Source organism: Periplaneta americana, unplaced genomic scaffold (assembly GCF_040183065.1).
Source record: "Periplaneta americana isolate PAMFEO1 unplaced genomic scaffold, P.americana_PAMFEO1_priV1 scaffold_21, whole genome shotgun sequence".
NCBI classification, from domain to species: Eukaryota; Metazoa; Arthropoda; class Insecta; order Blattodea; family Blattidae; genus Periplaneta; species Periplaneta americana.
The window spans coordinates 2,826,970-2,848,635 of NW_027185502.1; the positions used below are offsets into that span (position 1 = coordinate 2,826,970).

At 35.1% G+C, this 21,666-nt stretch overlaps 1 pseudogene; it reads left to right on the forward strand.

Moving 5' to 3' along the window:
* Nucleotides 1–21,666, forward strand: part of LOC138693790 (DNA-directed RNA polymerase I subunit RPA1-like) — a 190,347-nt pseudogene that overhangs the window by 125,027 nt on the left and 43,654 nt on the right.

Below are 21,666 nucleotides of genomic sequence, written 5' to 3' on the forward strand. Positions count from 1 at the left end.
TTTTATATTGCACTTCTTCAGATATACAGTACATTTTATGGAATGTAATTGTAAATGCAGCCTTTTTTTTTTTTACTGATATTCTGTTTGATTTAACTCAATACTTGATCAGAGCGTAGTGGAAGATCTCCGTGGCACCACCTTGGAAGAGAAGCTGCATTTTGCTTGGAATGTCTTGCAAATTGACGTGAATAATCTTATGGATAATGACATGGATAAGGCAGCAAATAGATTGAAAATTCCTCCTGGTTTAAAACAGGTAAAACATTACAACAAGTTTGCTTTTATTATGCTCACACCCACAATTCTGTGGTTCCAAGGCAAATATGTTAATTTTTGACGAAAATGATATTTTACGATATGTTATGCATCCTGATGATATCTTTATTGTGACAGAAGATGGTATGCATATATCTATTATTTTTCTTTCTAACTCTTTGTTATGAAACACGATTACAATGATTTCATGCAGTTGTTCAAACTTTAAATGCTCGCTGCTGAAGAACTGCAAGAAATGATACCTGCATCACATTTTGCCTTACATCACATTTTGCCTTTGAGGCACAGAATTATTAATTAATTGACAAGAACTGTTATGACTCCAGTTCATTGCTGTTGCTGGCATGTGTCATTTCATATTGTAAGTTGTTGTCATTTAGATTTTTCAGTTATTTTATCTTAATTGAAATCATATTTGTAATCCTTTCCTTGTAAGCCTCTTTTGCATGACACATTTCATTTTCTTTTGTTGTGGGGTGCTTTTATCATATGTTTTATTGCTTTATTTTAGATGGCATGGCTTATTGTTGATGTTAGTATTGTAAATTTAGTCATTTATTGTAGTTCTCCATTGACTAATAGAGTCTTTTAAGTATAAATACAAATAATTGACTTCGGTGATAGAGTGCTCACTGGACTGTGCACTGATTGCATGTCACTGAGGACCATAGAGCTTTAGGCAGGAAAATTCTTTTAAGTGTGACTTGACTTCCATCAAAGGAAAAATAAATAAATTTGTTGTAAAAGTACGGAATGAAATGTATGTGAGCTCAGCAGTTGGGTTGCCTTCTTGCACCCCAATAGTGTGTTGTCAATTGTTGATAGCTGCTTCCTTCTGTCTTCTTCATGGCTGGATATTGGAAGGGATATTCTTTATCCATTGTATGGTACTGGTTGGTTCTTTACATCGATGCAGTCAGATAAATAGATGGATAGCCTTTGTAAATGTTTTGCAGGATAGATATGCTTGTGATCTTTGGAAGTCTGGGTGGAAACTTGTTGGTATGGTGCCCTCCCACTGTTTTTCCACACTGTTGACATTTAGATGTTGCCTGATTTCTTATTTTATATAATTCTTATCAATTTGAAAGATACGTACGAAAGTTTAGCATCTGATAACTGACAGATTTCTGTTCCTTTTTAGCCTGTTCATTTCCATTGATCCCACAATGTGAAGGTGTCACCTTCCAGTGGGTTTTATTTCTCATATTAAGAGTCCCAGTGCTTCATTTCTGTCTAGTTGATAATGTGCTGATATGCAGTTAACAAAATCCCACAGTTGTACAGTGAGATGGATTTAATAAATGTTTTGTAGATTATATTGTGTGTACTTCTGGAGCTACCCCACTTGATGCTCGCTAATCTTTTAAGCATTGTGGGTCTTATCTTTGCCTTGTCAGTGATAACTTTAACATGCTGCTTGCAGCCAAGTTCCCTATCAGAATGGATATTTCATACTTATTACATTGTAGCCAATTTTTAGTGTGATCTCAGGTGGCTTGTTACAACACAGTGTTAACCCGTCAGTAGTCGTGCGGAACACCCAGGCAGATATTACGGAGCTCGTAACTATAGGCCTATATTCTGTAAGCCTGTACTTCTGAAACTTTCAGTACCTTTATTGGAATTGGTAAGGCAACAATAACCGTGAACATTTTTGAAATCTGAATTCGCATACTCGAGATAACAGTTTAAGTGGGTGGGGTGGTGAAGGGTTAGAGTCTGGTAGTTGAAGGACTGTATTTACTTTTTTATTTAGATTGTTGAGGTGATTATATGGTGATGAAGTCTGCTCTCTGTATGTATGGGATTTCTCTGCTAGAGAATTGGAATCCTGTCTACTTCAAATTGTTTGTTGTGTTCTCAAGAAGAAGAAATGGATATGAACCATTTAACACACTGTTCAACAAAATGGTAGCCTAATTACTGGGACGCAAATCTATTTAAATGAAGAGCATTAGATACCTACCAACAACAGAATTATTTCAAATTTAATAACAAGATTTACTCACAACAAAAAGACCTAGCCATGGGAGACCCTCTATCAGGCTTACTGGCAGATATATTCTTAGAGAATCTTGAAAAAAAATACATATTAGTTCTCTATCCAATAAATTCAATATTTCTACCTACGTCTGATATGTAGATGACACCCTTATAATATATGAAAATAACACGCACTTTATACCGAATTCATTACCAATGAATATAATAAATTACATCTGAACATAAAATTCACACATGATGCTGGTATAGATGACACGCTAAACTTCTTGGATTTAAAAATTACATTGACTCCTCCTCATATAACGTTTGATATATACAGAAAACCCACATCAACAACCCATTCAATAACAAGACCGCAAGTCTATAAAACTGAATATTAGATTTTCATTCCTTGCAGACAGTACACTCTTATATCCCTTTGCCAAAGGATTTTTTGAATTAAGGACATCAAATAGTTTGTCAGAGAACAAACAGAATTCTACTGTTGCTTGTCCCCTCAAATTCTTTAGTTTTAAGTCTGAACATAGGAATAGCAGAGCATTTCCAACAGATGCACTCAGCTCTTGTACTGCTAATTTCCCTTTCATTTTTTGGTTTTTGAAAGTTTATTTGCAATAGTAAGGGTTTCATTTGTTTCTATTTGTTCTAATTTGTCTATAAACTTCCACTCAATAACATTGTCATTTAGAACTTTTAAAACTTTCATGTCGCCAAACAAATTCCTCATTAATTTAATCATATGACATGCATCTAACACCAGTTGTATACCGTAGCCACCTATGTCGAAAGAAGTGTCTAGGTCTTCTGCATTGAAATTGCAACCTAACTTGTTTCCCATAACAATATCATCACAGGTCGCTGAAACAACAGTTAGTTTGATATTTTGCATGCGACTTACTAAATTGGCTGTCAAAGCTGCTGTTAGACCTTTAATTAAAAAATAGCCCACAGGAATTTTCCAGGATGCATTAGTTCCTTCCCACTACCATTATTACAAAAACCTCTTTTGCCTCTATCATTTCACTTAGACATACACCATTGCCTAAATCAACATAGCCTGTAAATGCACTACCATTCCATTCAATGCATTTTCGAGTAGACATCTCGTCAAAATTAAGTGCTACATAAAGAGGGTGAGATGAAAGTGCTACTTGATCTTCTAAAGCTAAGAAGGCTTCAGGTGTAAGTCCAGGATTTTCATCTATTGTGTTCCTCCAATTTCTTAGTGTGTTAACATAGGGTAGAGCCCTATTTAAGCTGTCTAACATATTCGTTTGCAGCTGGTGAATAGAAATTAAGTGTTAATACAAATTTTTTTAAAGTATCTGAATGTTCTCCATTTTTTGCCCCAGATCTGTTGATTAAATCAAACATTACTTCAGAGAAATTGTTCTGTATGGTCATTAATTAGATTCTTTTTCTTTAGATCTTTGATAAAGGTTTTAAGGGTGGATATCACTTCACTTTGCCTGTCACATTTTCTCTTGCAGTTAATATTTTTCTTTTTCAATGCTCGTAACTGTTCATTCTTCTTTTCTAACATATTTTCAAGTGATTTAATATGTTTTCTAGGACTCGATAATGCTATAATTGTGCTCTGAATATACATCATCATATGTTTAAAAGAATTACTGTTGGGATCAATTTATTTGTTTCATGTGGAACTGTTGCTTTCATTTTTCTTTTCAGAACTCTCCGAGATGCTTTTCAATCTACTTGAATAATATTATACTAAGTCTATTAATTTATAAAAAGCGAAAATCATTTATTCATATTTTAAAGCAAAGTTATTAAATTATTGATTAGAAATGTACATAAGCTATTAATATAACAGTGTTCAGCAGTTTACCTTTTGTAGATGGCTTGGGAAGTTAAACAGAGATGGAACTACGTCATCTTTCAAAATTTGATTTCCTAATGATATCCAGAAACAAGACTTCAAAATGGGCAGAACACAATTTGTGGTTCCGAGTTGGCACGAATTTATCCTGTTTAATTGCGTCGGCCACTTAGCCAGAAAATCTATCTTATTTAATGGGAACCTGTGATTAATAGCATTAAGTTATAAGTTTAAACAAGTTTATTAGCGGTATTTTGAAAACCTAATATTGGAGAACAACACTTTTTTGTGTTAGATATTCGTCTTCGTCTACAGATATTATTTCGGTACATCTCTAACTAGACTAAGCAAGCAAGCAAGAAAGAAGTTGTACGGTAATTATAGTATTGTACTTACTTCTGCAGAGAAATTCCAGATCCATTCTTGAATGTGTATGTACAATTAAACACAGCACACGAATTCACCATGGTGAATGGCACCAACTACTCAATTAAATTTACTACTTAGGCATAGTACTTATTAAATAATAACAAACCTACACATTAGCAACGCGTATCTCTAACTTGTAGGAACACATTCACGCTTTGAAGATATTACACGCTTTTAAAATACACTAATTGTTAGAAACGACTATTAATGTACTCCATCACTGACTGAAAAACTAAACTTTAATACACTATTAAAAGTAGACTAACACAAATTAACACACTATTAATAGTAAACAACACAAATGAACACATGAATCTTTATGTGTTGATGAAGTGCTTCCAGTTCCTTTCTTGTACGTGTACCTACAATTAAACGTAGACGAATTCACCATAAAGAATGGTACTAGTCACCCAATTAAATTCAGTACTTAGAGACGTAGGTCTATAATTAAACAATAACATATCTATACATCTACATGTTAGCAACATGTATCTCTAATTTGTAGGAACACATTCACGCTTCAAAGATATTACGCATTTTTAAAATACACTAATTTTATTATGAGAAACGACTATTAATGTACTCCATCAATGCTAAAGACTAAACTTCCAATTAACTTTAACTTTAATGCACTATTAAAAGTAGACAACACAAATCAACACTCTATTGAAAGTAAACAACACAAATGAACACGTGAATCTCCATATGTTGATGCTTGACAAAGTGCTTCTGCCCCCAAAACATGACGTCGCACAAACCTGCGTGAGAGGTTTCAAACTTGTGTATGACACCAGCAATTGTGTGTCTAGATATATAACTACAATGTCTTTGATCCAGATAAATAAAACATAAATTTCGTCGTCCTTGGTGGTTTTGCGGTTACCATAATAGTAGTTGGATCCAAGATTCGTAGGTTCTAATCCAGCCAAGGGCAATGGATTTTAAAAGGCAATAAAATCCTTAATGCAGCTTCCTCCTAGAGGGAACGGACTATGTCATAGATTTACGTACAACACACAGGAAAATTCTTTCCCTAATACAGGGTTCGGGCAAAATTTATAGGCTATTTCTCTCTCAATTGAACTTTAATGCTGAATAGCCTCTGGAATTGGAATTATCGTTAAGTAAAATGCTACTACTCCTGTTGCTGCTGCTAATATCTCCATTGATGATGACAATTTTCATGGATGAATTTGCTATGTGAATGATGACTTTATGAAAGTGTCAGAAGTGCTCATTTGTGTCTGTTAGTCGGGCTTAGACAGTTAGCATTTATGGGACAGTCAAAAAACTGTTGACTATGAGGTGGCGAAATCAAGAGAGAAACTTCAATTTTTGTGTGTGGGCAGGTGTGCGTGTGTTTTTTTCTAACACGTCAATTCAAAATAAAGTGTTATACAGATATGTTGTTTCTTTTTTTATACAGATTATTGAGAAAAAAGAAGGTATTATTCGTATGCATATGAGGGGGAAGCGAGTAAATTATGCAGCTCGCTCTGTTATAACGCCAGATCCATGTTTAAACATTGATGAAATTGGTCTCCCCGAGGAATTTGCCAAATGTTTGACATATCCTGTGCCTGTAACAGGATGGAATGTTGCAGAGTTACAGAACATGGTGCTGAATGGGCCAAATAAGCATCCAGGGTAAGATAAGTAACATGTCACAGCTAATTTTGTTTCTTTTGTATGGCTTTCAAAATTTGTCTTTGTTAGAAGAGAACCAATTTTATTATTGTTTCATACATTTACTGTATGGCGGCCGGGTAGCTCAGTTGGTAGAGCAGCTGGCTACGAACTGAAAGGTCCGGGGTTCGATCCCAGGTGGTGACAGGATTTTTTCTCGTTGCCAAACTTTCAGAACGGCCCCAAGGTTCACTCAGCCTCCCATAAAATTTAGTACCGGGGGTAAAAGGCGGTCAGAGCATGGTGCCGACCACACCACCTCATTCTAGTGCCGAGGTCATGGAAAGCATGGGGCTCTACCTCCATGCCCCCCAAGTGCCTTCATGGCACGTTACTGGGATACCTTTACCTTTACCATACATTTATAAAATGAGAGTGGATTGAAGTAAAGATACTGGATAAAGGTACTGTTTGCAAAGGTCTTGGCTACAAATGCATTGCATGTTGTGCAGTTTTATCAACTTACCACAGTGGCTAGGTATCCATTGAAATAATATTTCTTTTTGGAGATTCTTGAGTTCACTTACTTTCATTTCCTTTTTCTTAATAAAGTAATGAGTTCATGGAAAATCTGTTGTGAAGCAAATTGAAATACATATAATTAACTCAGTGTAATTATGAAAGAGTGCCTTACATGATTCTCCTTTTCAGAGCTGTGATGGTCCAAAATGAAGATGGTTCTGTGATAAGATTGTCTGCTTTCAACTCTAACCAGCGAGAAAGTGTTGCAAAACGCCTCTTGACACCGAGTGATCCAACTCACAACTCCCAGAGGTTGAAAGTGGTGTGTATAGTGTTCTGGAGCAAATTTACCTCTTCTCACACTTTAGAAATGTCACTTGTGGTTGCACGAAATTCATTAAATCCAATTTATAAACACTAAATTGTACAGGAAAACTTTTTTATACTTTTCACACTCAAATGTTTTTTTTTCCTCAAGTCCCAGCAAAATTCCTATACTTTTCACGTTAGTTTATTTTGGTTACACATTTCTTTTATACAATTTTTACACTTAAAGTTCGTTCCAACAAGTAGTTTATGTATCAATTCATGTACGAACCTTGTATCACCTTATGCACGTGTGCTGATTGGGTACCTACTACGGGATTGAAATAGAACTGAATGATGTTGAAACACTTTTTCAGATCATCACATACTAAAACCAGAGATTCTGTAACTTTTGCCTGAGAATGGGCTGGTTAATTATTGTCGTGTTGCAGCTAATTCAAATTGCAAAAAATAAAATTTCGATAATTTTATATAAAAAGATAACAAAAAGTATGGAAGATAAGAATTCCGCAAATTCGATGTTGTACTGGGAGACTCTTTCATCTAAAAGAAAAAAATAGTTTTTATTTTCTCAATTATTCATTTGTGTACTTTATTTATTATATTTTAAATCAAAGTTGCATGTTGAAAATGTAATTAGCTATTTCATTACCCAAATAATTTTCATTCTCTTTCTTTTTGGTGAAAATTTAAATTAAGTCTTTAATTTTTATTATTTGTTTGCAGTTCATTTTCCATCTTAACCTTTAAGTTGTGATGCGAAAGATATAAACAGTCGATCTTGTCTATCTTCAGTGTCCAGGAGACGTTAGTGAGCATATGCACATGTCCAAGACAGTACATGCCTCAGTGCACCAACTGCTTCTGATCACTCCAGATCCGTGTCAAAAGTTTGTTGGAACGTTCAACTGCAGTACATGTTTCCGGTTCAGAATTGGTTTGGAGTGTGTTGGAATGTGTTTTCTGTACTGCACATGCTTCCAATAGTTACGGATGGTTACTGACTGTTGTTGGAATGAATCTTTATACAACTTAATCGCATTTTAAACTCCAGGAGATAATGAACATCATTTAAACATTCTAAATGAATTTTGCTCGAAATTAGGTTTGCCATAAAATTACAGGTGTGTTCATTGTTAAGATGCAGAAATTCGAAACTGCCCATGCTTTCCTCCCCCAGTCTTGTGCACCTACGTTACTGCTTTGGAAACAGTGAAATATTTTGTAAGCACCATGATGTAATTGAACAAATTATGGAACAATTATCAAAATTTGAGGATATGGTTTGTTCTTTAGGAGCTAGCAGTCCAAAATAATTGATGTGTTTGTAAAATAATCACATGTTATTAAATGGAGATCACACTGGAAGAACGAGGTAAGTCAGTGTTGTAAAATTGCCTGGATTGGAGTGGAATGTATCAGCCAGTTGTGGCTCTGAGCAGCTAAGATTTCCTACAAATAAATTTATATTATTCGAGAATCGTGTTATAAATTTGAGGACCATATTATAGACTCAAAGATTGATTGATTTATTTACTTACTTACTTACTTATTTACTTACTTATTTACTTATTCTGGTGTAGTTAAGGCTATCAGGCCTTCTCTTCCACAACACCAGGAATACAAATACAATAATAGAAATAAACAGAAAAAAAATACACTATATACAAAGTAAAGCTACACAAGAAATAGAGAGAGAAAAAAAACACTATAAACAAAGTAAAGCCACACAAAAATATACACAGGTTGCAGTCACACAAACTTTAAATGAGTGATTAAGTATCATAATTAATTGTATCCTAACTAATTAAGTAACATACACAAGAAACTTGCAATTTTAATCTAGATTAAAAAAGAAAAAGAAAAAAAAACACAAATCAATACTTCTAGCAATACCTAAAAAACATTAACTAAGACAAAATTTTCCAATTTAATTTTGAATTGTGATAAAGTCCGGCAGTCCCTGATGTCATTAGGTAACGAATTCCAGAGACGAGGTATTTCTACAGTATAGGAAGATGAGTATAAAGACGTTCTATGATGAGGGATAGAAAGAAGTGCTTGATGTCGGTTTCGAAGAGTTGTAAGAAATTGAAAGCGTGATAACAGATAATTCGGAGTAGAAGTATGCATGATTCTAAACAGAAGAGACAGTGAATGTATTGTTCTTCGTTCCTTCAGACGCACCCATGAAAGTAACTGGAGGGAAGGTGTTATATGGTCAAATTTACGAGTATTGCAGATGAATCGTATGCACACATTATGAACACGTTGTAGTCTCTCAGCTAAGAGTGAACTTACATTAGTTAGCAAGGAATCGCAATAATCAGAATGGGGCATTACAAGCATCTGAATAAGATTCTTTTTTTGGACTAAGATGGCTTAATTGTGAAGTTCTAAATTTCTTTTTGGAAATTTTACTGAATTGACTTAACTTGTTTTTCCCATAAAATCTTTAAATGTTACTTCATATGTTATTGAATGTCATTTTAATTATATGTTTTCCTCACATACGTTTTTTCTTTCTCCAGACCCCATAAAAATGCATAAATGAAGTTTTACTGTGTCAGGTTATGAAAACTTTCTTAATTGTATACATTTGGTCCTTTATTTAATAGATCTTAATAATACTTTTGCAACTGACTATGGACTGGAAAGTTCTAGGTCCAATTCCAAGTGGTGGCGAGATTTTTCTTGTTGCCAGAACTTGCAGAACAGTCCTGAGGTTCATTCACCCTTCTATCAAATTGAGTACAAGATTTTTTCCAAAAGTGAAGGCGGTTGGAGCATGATTCTGATCACACCACCTCATTCCAGTACCAAGGTCATGAAAGCATCTCGACACGCCCCAAGTAACTTCATGACTGACATACCTTTACCTTTTTACCTAATAATAATTTTAATTGTTGTAATTACTGGTTTGTACCAAAGTAAATTGAATTTTTAAGTATGTTTTGGCTTACAATGAGACTCGTTTACTTTATAAATTTCTAATTACTGATTTTATGACTTATTTCACAAAAATAAAAGCAAACAATATGAATTTGTTTTTTCAGAATATTTCATTTTCTCGTTCTGTGAAGTGTTTCGTAATGTTTGAAGAAGTTCAGGGAATAAAATTAAGTAGGTATGTTCCAAATACAAAAATTGAAACAGATTGGTAATATACAGAGCATTCGCCTACGGGTGGGGCCAAGAAAGCGGCCTGCCTGCGGTGTCGCTTGCGGGAATCGTCTATCCGTAAGCTTCCGCTTTCTTCTACTATACTCTGTAGGGTTTTAATTTTAAAAGTTTAGCAGCAGTAAAGACTGATGTTTTTGAAACACTAACTTCCTGTGAAACACTTCTTAGAGATTTATTAGGAGAGTGTGTAAATTATGCACTGATATCATCAATTTTTTCTCCCGTCAGTACTCTTTGTTTTCGATTAGGAATTGTAGCATTTATCGACCCTGTTGTCCTTAATTTGTTAACAAGACGTCTAACAGTTTCTCTACCCTGAATTGGAGCATCCGGATATTTCACTTCAAATTGCCTACGCACCTCTCTACATGACTCTGTTTTCACATATGCATCATACAAAAAAACTCTCTGTTCAAGCGTGAATTTTGCGTTTTGCATTGTTAACAAATTTACACACATGCTGAATATTTAAGCAACTGTGTCAAGAAACTGCACTGTACGTCTTAAATACTGCAACATCTGGCTCACAGCTGATAACTAGTCGACCTTGATGTCTTTGATTGTCGAGCGTGTCTCAACAACTGCGCGCACAAAGCGGTGTATCAGTACATGCCGCTTTCCTGGCCCCACCCGTAGGCGAATGCTCTGTATAATATAGGCTATTTTTAACATTGATCTTACTCTCGTTTCCTGATAATAATGTGTTTAATAATGACATGAGGTGTTTGAATCTAAAATACTTTTGTGTGTTCTATAGCATTTGTTTGAACTATATAATCTATTACATTGTTTTTCTGTAGGTTCGCAGACATCTGTGCAATGGAGACGTGTTACTTCTAAACAGGCAGCCTACTCTACATAGACCCAGCATCATGGCCCATACTGCACGAATCCTGAAAGGAGAGAAAACTATATGGTTGCACTATGCAAACTGCAAAGCTTACAGCGCTGATTTTGATGGCGATGAAATGAATGCTCATTTTCCCCAGAACGAAGTTGCTCGCAGTAAGCCTACAATATTTGTATGTATTAATTATCTCATGATTAATTACAGCTTTCCTCTTCATTAATTTTAAATAGCACTGTAGCATTCTGTTATAGATTTAACACTTGCTACTGTCTATCGAAAGATGCCGCTGTTTAATGCAGGAAATTTTCTTTGTGCTCCAAATAACTCCACTCAAATTTAAAATAATATGTTATGTAAGAAACACAGCTTTCTTGAGTCACGTGCAGGCGTGAGTAATGTAATAGGAATCGTGTATTTGGATGTTCACTAACAGTTTGAACTGATCCATTAGCTGTCAGTTTTTTCTGAACACAGAAGTGCTTGTCCTTGACTCACATGGTATGTGTGGACGTCTATGAGTGCAGACGTGTGTGACATGGAACCTTATTTGTGAATATCGGAACATTTTGTCTTTGTAATTTATTTAATTTTTTTGTGCTTGGCTGATAACCGAGTTATAATTATTCATCCGAATTCCATAAAAGCAAGTACAGGCAATGTATTGTTGTTGTCTATGTTGGTGGGACATAAGGAACCAATCCATGAGTCTTCTGGCATTCCAGTACAGTTTTGAGGTTCTTCGTCTTCTGGAGAGTAGGATCCAGTTTTCGGCATTGAAGTAGATGTCCTCCATTCATTTTAGTGCTCTGGTCCTTGCAGATGGTGCAGTGTTCAGAGTTATAAATTTCCATGCGATATATGTGATGCTAGACAGTCATGCTCAGTATAACAAGTTATATTATCATCATACGACTTAGAGGTGGTGGTTTTCCCCACATTTTTGTATACGGTTCACCACTACACTTGATTACATTCGATCATATATCCTAAAATATTTTTCCTCTCATCTATATCTCCCCATATCTTCCATTACCTAAAGTTCAACTCTGTTTCAGTCTATTTTCTCCCTCCACCCTTTCTGATATGCTGTACAGTATTTCCAACTCTTCACTTCTTTATCTTGCTCAGTCCCATTCCCGAATACTATGCTACACTGTCTACCTTACTCTTGTTTACAAACATTCTATTCATCTGTCTCTATTATCATTGTCATCTTCCATTACTATTATCCCTAATTTTCTGTTTATCTTAAACCCTTTTCTCTCTGGCTAATATTCACTAATCCTTCTACTTTCTCATCTACATTACCATATTATATTATTTGTTTAGTTTATTGTTCCGATGTTCTACTGTTTATAATACTTCCTTACTATTACTTGTTCAATGCACATAATTTTTTCCGCAAATCAAGCTTTCAGGTATAACTCCCTGTAAAGTTCATTTGAATAATTTCGAGGGAAAAATTGTTCTGGGGCCAGGTATCGAACCCGGGACCTTTGGTTAAATGTACCAACGCTCTACCAACTGAGCTACTCGGGAACTCTACCAGACACCGATCCAACTTTTCCCTCTATATCCACAGACCTCAAAGTGGGCTGACAACCGTCAAGCTACCAACATTGAGTGCACACTAACTCTGTGTGACTTAAATTGTGGCTTTCTGTTAATGAACAGTGACGTGTATTATGCAAATCAAGCTAACTCCCTGTAAAGTTGATTTCAATAATTTCGAGGTTGTCAGCCCACTTTGAAGTTTGTGGATATATAGAGGGAAAAGTTGGATCGGTTTCTGGTAGAGTTTCTGGTAGCTCAGTTGGTAGAGCATTGGTACATTTAACCAAAGGTCCCAGGTTCGATACCCGGCCCTGGAACAATTTTTGCCTCGAAATTAATCATTTTTTTCCCCTTTATTGGATAACTTTTTCCGTTCGCTCTCACTACTTTTGCTCACTTTCTACCTCCTCCACTTTCCATATTCTTCCTCTCTCAGTTACATGAAACACTCAGTATTATTTTTTCATAACTCGTATTAGCCTCAGTACCTTCATTACTTTTCTTCTCACTGTTTATTCTATTCATTTTCTCCTTAACACTTCACTACTTATTCCTCTATCTTATTCTCAGATCCACTTCAGTTACACTAATTGATCTAATCATCACATCTTTGATGGCATCAATACCTCAGACTATGTCAGATTTCTCCTCTAGTTCACTTGCTACACTTCACACATCCCTGTTTCTTTAACTATCTTATGTTCGCTGAACTGTTTTTACAAGTTTCCTCTAGTTTTCGTACCCTATCAGTATCTCCTATGGTCGCTGGACTTGGATCATCTCCGCTCTTCTTCTCTCTTATGTTCTCGACTTCTTCTTTGTTCTCTTCATCGCAATCCCTTTCGTAACTTACACTTGGACTTGCACTCCATTACACTCTACTTATTCACCTCAGCTCATTCTCCTATTATCCCAGCTCTGGATTCCTCTCCCTTTCTTTCCTCTATCATCCCCTCACTTGATTCATATCAATCAATAGCTTCCCATTCTTCACTAGACTCATTAATCATCACACAGATTAAACATATTTGTTATTATTCCAGAAGTATATTTGGCATTTAATTTTAAAAGAAAACAATCAGATAATTTTTCGAAACACTTTATTTATTATTTGTAATAAATAATATGAATCTTCCATAGCCAAAAATTTGACTATTAGAGCCACTACTATATTTCCTCGTGTATTAGACGCACTTTTTTCCATAATTCTTGGTTTTAAAAATCCAGGCTAAGTATTATATGCCAGGAAAAAATTTTAGGCAAAAAAAATCATAACTATCTGACATTCCACGTGATAATCACAGCTGTTTCGACATCGAACATTGAACTGATATTGAAAATCATCGACTTGTGCGACTTCGAAAGCGTTGATATATCAAGGAGCAGTAATAATACAAAATGAATAAAAAATGTAGCACAGTATAACCTAGAACTGAATACAAATAAAGGAATATAATAATGTTATAATATGTACATTCAGACTTCGTGAATAAGTACATCAACACGAAAATATACCCAAGCTGAAAAAATTGAACACTGCACAGTAGCCTTCTCCACTAATAGGAATGTAACGTACTCTATCAACTGCTGTGTTGTCAGTTGCTTCATGTTGTTACTATGACATGCACTGCTGTGAAATCCTGAAAAAAAAAAAAAAGATGTTGTTCAGAGAGTGATGACTCACAGACTAGAATCCTTTGCATAAAGGCAATAGCATCTTACATAGTAAGGCATCAGAATTGTGCAAAGGACTCTTCTGCTGTTGTATGGTGGTCATTGTGACAACGTCGGATCTCTCACTGTCTACATTACACAAAGCTGTCAGGTGCATAGTTACAATTGTATTGTATTTTTTACATTCCATCGCTTCACAGCTAGAATATGGAATATGTCGAAAGAAAAATCGTAATAGTACTTATTCCATAGCGAAAGTCTAGTTGAAATACTAGGGCATTCAGTAAGTAATGGCAACAATGCTGTAAATCAGCACTCCTAGCGGTGAGCATTGGAATCTTTTAGTATGTAATAAAGGAGCGATTGTTGCATAAATGTGGAATATTAAAAGTCTGTAAGTAACCATATTTTGTGAATACAGGGACTGTTTCTGATTTGTATTAAGTAATAACGCCCTAGAAATGTTAGTAAGGTATGAACAAAGATGCATCATAAAAATACAAGTTGCAAGAAGAAAAAATGCAACTCAGAAACTTGTGGGAGAAAAGTCCTACCATACCGAACTGTTGCAAAATGGGTGGAAGCGAGGCATTTGCTTTCAATCAAAAGTTGGCATCCGAACAGCTTTAGATTGATCAGTGAAAAAGAGATCCAGAAATGATGCTGCAGATGGAGTCCATCATCTTCCAAGGGTTTTTCAATGTACTGTTGACTGGCAAGGGTCTATATTTTGTAGTGTGTAATGCCAAAAGCAACCTAAATAGATTTAGGGAGAAACACTAACTATGTTGCCATTATGTTTCGAGTGCCCTTATATATACAGAAGGGTTTTACATTATCGTAATACAACTCAAGGGGTTAGTATCGATACTTAATACAAGATAAAAATATATGTTCAGCATTGTTGAATGTCGTGAATTCATCTACAGAATAGAAGGTGTGAGAAATTAGGTACCTCTTTAATTTGGCCCTAAATATTCGCAAGTTTTGATTTTTTTATATCCATAGGGAGCTATTAAACTGTTCACTGCCATGTCACATACTTGAATACTTGTATATTTGGCATGTTTGCTTGAACTGACAGTAATTTGCAATAACATTCTCTGTGTGCCAATGCAACATCCGTACAAATTCATTTTATATTACGTGTTATGCATTACATTACTTGTGTCTGTATGTGACATTAGATTTTTTTAAAACTTTGTATATTTAATTACCTAAGTATTCATTGAAATTGATCATAAAATGTATTTTAACACTTTTTTTGTTACCAGAATTACCTTTGGACCTATGTATCCTGAGTTCAAACCCATATATAGTAGTTTTTTAAGTGGATAAAATTGCAAAACATAAGTTACTTCCATTGATTAAGACAGTAGAGTTGTTGGTCCCATTTTATAGATTAACTTATATTGGAGATTTAATTGTTCATAAATAATGACGAATAAAGACAAAATTCTGTATCCAGTTCTATTATTATGCTTCAGTCTCAACTCTTGGTAACATGTATCACCATGATAACTTAAAGATTTACTGTAGGAAAGAGTAAGTGTGTTTAAGATCTCATTAGTACACATCCGTGTGTATACCGATACACAAACTGAAAATTCTGCAGATGACACCAGACAAGAGTACTCGTTGATTTAGTTCTCAAGTGGGTACCAACCAAACTATGCCATTGACTCTGTAGCATGTCCTTGAATGAATCAAGGAAACATGTTTAGTATATTTTGTAATGGTCAATTGAAAGATTAAAAAAGCAAAGTTTGTGCGCAGTAAATAATCTGACCCTGGTTGTAAGAAATTATGTTCTTAAAATTTTGCTTGAATTGCACCTGCTCTTTCATCCCATAGTTTTAGGAAATTCTGCCCGTAAATAGATATATTTGGCTTCCATTTCTGAATTTTATTTCATTTTCAGTGAGTGTAAATAATCAGTACCTGGTTCCAAAAGATGGAACACCATTGAGTGGCTTGATTCAAGACCATATTGTGGCAGGAGTACTGCTGTCTATTAGAGGACGATTTTTTGTAAAGTGAGTAAACTAATAATTCCCTAGAGTCAGTGTGAAACATATCACTTTTCTCTTTTTCATTTCAAGATCAGTGGCAAATATTCAGAGCATGCCCTATTATTTTTTAAAACACAGTACCTATAAGTCGAATTGTTGTTGTTGTTATTATTATTATTATTATTATTATTATTGTTATTATTATTATTATTATTATTATTTTATTTTATTTTTTTTTGTTTTATTTTCCGCACAAATATTAAATAATGCTGTATTCACTTTAAATCTAACCAGGTTAGACTGCATGCAATTTATATGGCCTATATGCAGCATTCGACCAAAATGCCTTCTGAAGCCTCAGGGTGTATTACTGTTCACAGATCTCATACAAGCGCTGAGCAGAGAAAGAATGTGTTAGGGTGAAACACCTGTCACTTCGGATGCCATAAAGGCAGAGTGTAAGTCTGCATGCTATACGACAGTGATGGACTGACACACAGTTTTCTGCTGCTTGACCATATGTTATTCTGGCAGTGATATTTTTCAGTATAATAGCAAATGGACATAGTTTATTCACCATTCTAAGATCCGCACCTTTTACAATTTACTTTCAGTGTAGCACGATTTCGTGACACTTCAAGTGCTCAAGTTTCGTTCAGATCATGGAGAAGATAAAGTTGTATTTTGTCGTTTTATTTAATGTCAACATAGGTGACTGTGACAAGGTGTTGTTACATTGGAAAACATAAATTAAAACCTTTCCAACATATGAACTTTGAGGAAAAGCAAATTATAGCCTATTTTCTCAGGACAGACTAGTAGGGTGCTATTCATAGACATTTCGCAGCACGCGCTACGAGCGTACTAAGCTAGCCCCGGCTATCCACTTTTTACTTGTACAGAATTCAAATCATATCCTATCGCTAACACTGATTTATGAATACGAAAAATGCTGATCATCCACCGGAAACCCGCGCTAAAAATGTCTATGAATACGGCCCGTAGTGCCTAAATTAACAGCAGCTAGATATCAAATATAAATATACTGGTAAATCTACAGAATTGCATTTTGAAAGTTAAAGAATGGAACTTTATGCTTTGTAATAATAATAATAGTAATAATATAAGGAATAATGTCTAATCACGCCAACTTTCTTGAGAGAAATTAAAACAATTGCATGGTCATGCATGCTTCGCCACTGTTCAAGATGTCAAACTGTCCTGAATTTACTTTGACTAGGATGTTATCAGTGCATATAATTCATAGCTTTAAGCCTGTTTCTTCCTTCAAGAGAGGTTTAAGCCTGTATCCTATTTCAACAGAATTCAATTTCCATGTGGCCAGAAGGTGCCAGTATCATATGAGTTTGAAATCTAGTAATATTTTGGTGTATCTCTCTGTTGACATTTTTAAAATATGTGTGTACCAGTCTTGTTTCTGTTTATTAATATACACTCAAGTAAATGGAAAATACGCAATTCTGTTTGTTTTGTATATATAAAAGTGTTATAGGCCTATTCTATCACCTAATTAGCTTTTTCCTTTCTTTGTGTTTGTTGCAGCTCACACAAGTCAGCATAGGTATAACATTCTCATTTGTGCTTTTCAAAATGTGTTTATATATTCTTCATATGTTCCACATATTCTTTGATGTATAATTAATTCCATATTAACATCTTGTTTGAGGTGCTGTGATATATTAAAAACCAGATGATGAACATTTGATGCATGCTCTGTAATGTTATTTTCTATCTTACATGGAGTTTTGCTTCCTTAAAATGTCATTGTTTTCATTTTTTAATCTATATTCGTAAAGGTCTAATTTCTTTCATTCTACAATGCACAATTTCTCTTGCTAATGGTGGAATACTGTTTAATTCTCATATTGATAAAATGTTCATGTAATATAAATTAGTGCTTGGCAGTTGTAATTTTCACAAAAGATCAAATGTAAACCTAAGAACAGTTAAACTTACTGCTAGAGTGTTGTCTGGTGTGACTACGTGTTTAAATTTTGTATAATGCGGAAAATAATCCCCCCCCTCCCCCCGCTTTAAACAAGTTTTATTGTATTTATTTTTGATGTTATTATTTCAGAAGTTCAACATTAATACCATTATAGCCTACAGACTAGCAGGCGGAATGTACATTACAAACATTGAATCTGTGTTGCAGAGAAGAGTACCAGCAGCTTGTCTTCCAGGGACTGGGGCATCAGAAGGGCGAGATCAAGCTGTTGTCACCAGCCATATTGAAACCAGCTCCTCTTTGGTCTGGGAAACAAATAATTTCTACAATAATTATAAACAATGTGCCTAAGGGGCAGCACACACTGACTCTCACTTCCTCATCAAAAGTCTCGGACCAGGTACGTATACTATCCATTGTAAGTGCTCAGTGCACCATCATGTTCTAGTGGTTACTGTACTTGTCCCTGGTTGCCAGGGTTTGCCTTTTATTGCTTGACATCAGAGGCTTCTGTCACTCCATTGGCCTCATCAAGATTACATTCCCGTATTGCCTTGGCAATTCCTTCTCTTCAGCTGATGCAGGCCTTTGTCTTTCCTGCATCCTTGCTGTGACCATGACAAGATCTGCGTTGGCCGTTTCTCTTCTGGCATCCTTTGATACTACTGCAGTGCTTTACCTCCCAATCATTCAGCTACTGTTTCTTTTTGGTTCATTTTTTCTCTTATTACATAATTTCAAATTCATTGTAATGCAAAAACTAGGCAACTCCTTTGCAATCCATCCATTTCCATCGGATATAGTTTTTGCTTGTCTCTGATGTTCACTTTAACACTTATTATAAAATATAAAACTTCATTAAAACTTAAAACTTTAATAATATATCTTATTGACAGATGGTACTGTCACAGTCTACTATATACAGTCGCGAAGCTCAATATGTAGTAAAAATGCAAACATGGGTAGTTGCCCACCACTAGAATTGCTACTATCGCCTCATCATCACAGATCTCTCCTATACTAAAAGCCAGGTTATGAACCGACGAAACAGGAAGTAGTTGGATGGGCGAGAGGAAAGTGCGGATTAGAGGGGTAGCCTGTGCAGTGATGACACGTTGAGTATGGGGGTGGAGGGGAGAACGAGAACGAGAACGGAGCTTTTCATTGGACCGCGCGTGAAAATGTCGTCTGCTAACGAAAATCTGGCAACAGAATCACGGAGACAGTGTAGCCAGTTCATTTGCAGTACCACGTGCATTACGAATCGCATTTCGTAGCAGCGTCATTAGCTCGTGCTTTCTTAAAAACAGTAATTTTAATTACTAATATTGTAGATAGTGTTATCGAGAACTATATACAGTAGTTATTTTAAACGTATCGGTGACAAACGCTGAACACGCTTTGAATCTCGCCCCACTATGTGGCAACAGAGCTCAGAAAGAGACCAACAGAACGTTGCTTCCGGTTTAGTTGGTTCATAACCTGGCTTTTAGTATAGCAGATGACAAAATGTTACACTTTCGTTGTTGTGTTCTTTTGGAAAAATTAACATCTTCCTTCCATTATTGAAATATTAAATGGATAAAGTTAATTTATTATTTTAATGAAGTATATTAAATTCCACCATAAACTCGATACCTGCAAGAAATAGGTTAATATTATTTTTGTTTGTGCAAAACGAACTGAAATTTACTATAATCGCTTCACTCATTCGAGATTATAGCGATAATGAACTATGAAACCAATAAATATTAATTTGCATTTCCCTTTACAACAATAATATAATAACAATAATAATGGAAATATGAATTAATGGAGTAACTTATGTGTACCGGTACTTGTAGTGTAGGCTTACGTAGTTGAGGTTAAGCAATAATAATCACACCAGAATTGGAAATAAAACGTGATCAATAAATTTTATTCTAACAGACTTACTTTTTCTACGTCTCTAGTAAAGTAACAAGTAAAAATAACAATAAAATTAACAGCTATAATTAAGAACATATCCTTTGAAAAAAAAAAGTAGGCCTAAGTTGTCTGAAAATGTACAATTCTGTGGTGTTCGGGTAAAGGTGTATAAGTTATTTTTTTGTCCAGGTGGACTTTTGTTTGCCCAGATGAACACACAAGTTAAATTACACAAGTGAGTGTGCAAAAATCAAAGAATACTAGCAGTTGATGTGTTTCATTTGTGTAGAAAAATTTTTGTAATAAGGGTTCCAAGTTTAATTTTCATTTATCTCCGAACTCATTTTTATGACTTATCTCCCTTTACCCAAACACCACAGAATTATTCAAGGAATCAGCTGATACAGACGTAGAATTAGTGCAAAGCTTTTGTTTCTCAGCTGCAGGTTTATTTGAAACATCAAATAAAGTTGGAACAGCATTTCAGATTAATTTATTTTTGTTTTCATTCATAAATTGTGTGTTTTCGAAATGAAGAGAGCAAAACTTTATATTATTATAAAGATATGCTTCATTCTTTGTCATTAGATCTTCCCTCCTGCTGTTTATTAACCACTTTTTGCATCTAGAAGTAAAATAAGAAATAGATGTTAGGATTTTTCTTCAGGAGCATCAATGCGAAATACGCAACGACCTAGCACTCGATGGAAATACGACTCAGTCCACTCTAAATCCAAAGTCGACCGTGGACAGTCTATTGTTTCTAGTTGCTAACCGCTTGGAGCGCTTTATCGCGAGATTTGCAAAAAATCACCTCAAGCTTCGCGACTATATTTAGTAGACTGTGGTACTGTCATGCCTGAGACTTTAGCTGGTCTTGCTTTTTAGTGTTCACTGTCGTTTGTGGTTCGTATGACGATGGGGGTTGTTTGTATTTTGTGTGTTATTAGATCAAATAATGTGTGTTTGTTGAATTGTAATTGCGTATTAAGTATATGTTGTGGATGTGCTATTGTGTGTTTGTAGATTTCATATTGTTTTAATATGCTGCACAATACTAACACACAAAATTGCAGCTTCATTCAAAAAACTAAAATATAAGATAGCATATAACTTAAAGATAAATAGGAAGATGTTTGGTGTAGAATTCTGTTTGGAAAATTTTAACCATGCAGAGATAGGGATAAATGTTGATGAGATGAAAGAAAGAGACCTGAAAGAGGAGATAAGGAGCATTGCAGTAAAATATACGAAGGGAGAACTATTTGGAAAATTAGAAGATGGAGAGGTCATCACACAGGAAAGAATAGCAAGCAATGGAATGAAACAGTCTGTGAATTACAGCGACCAGGAAGAGAGGCCAGCGACCAGCACAGCTGCAGCGGCAAGCAAGGATGACATCAATAAGCGATCGAGGAAGAAAGAAAAACTTGCACTAAAATAATGATGTGGCACCAGGTAGACAATAAGGGGATAATCGAATGGC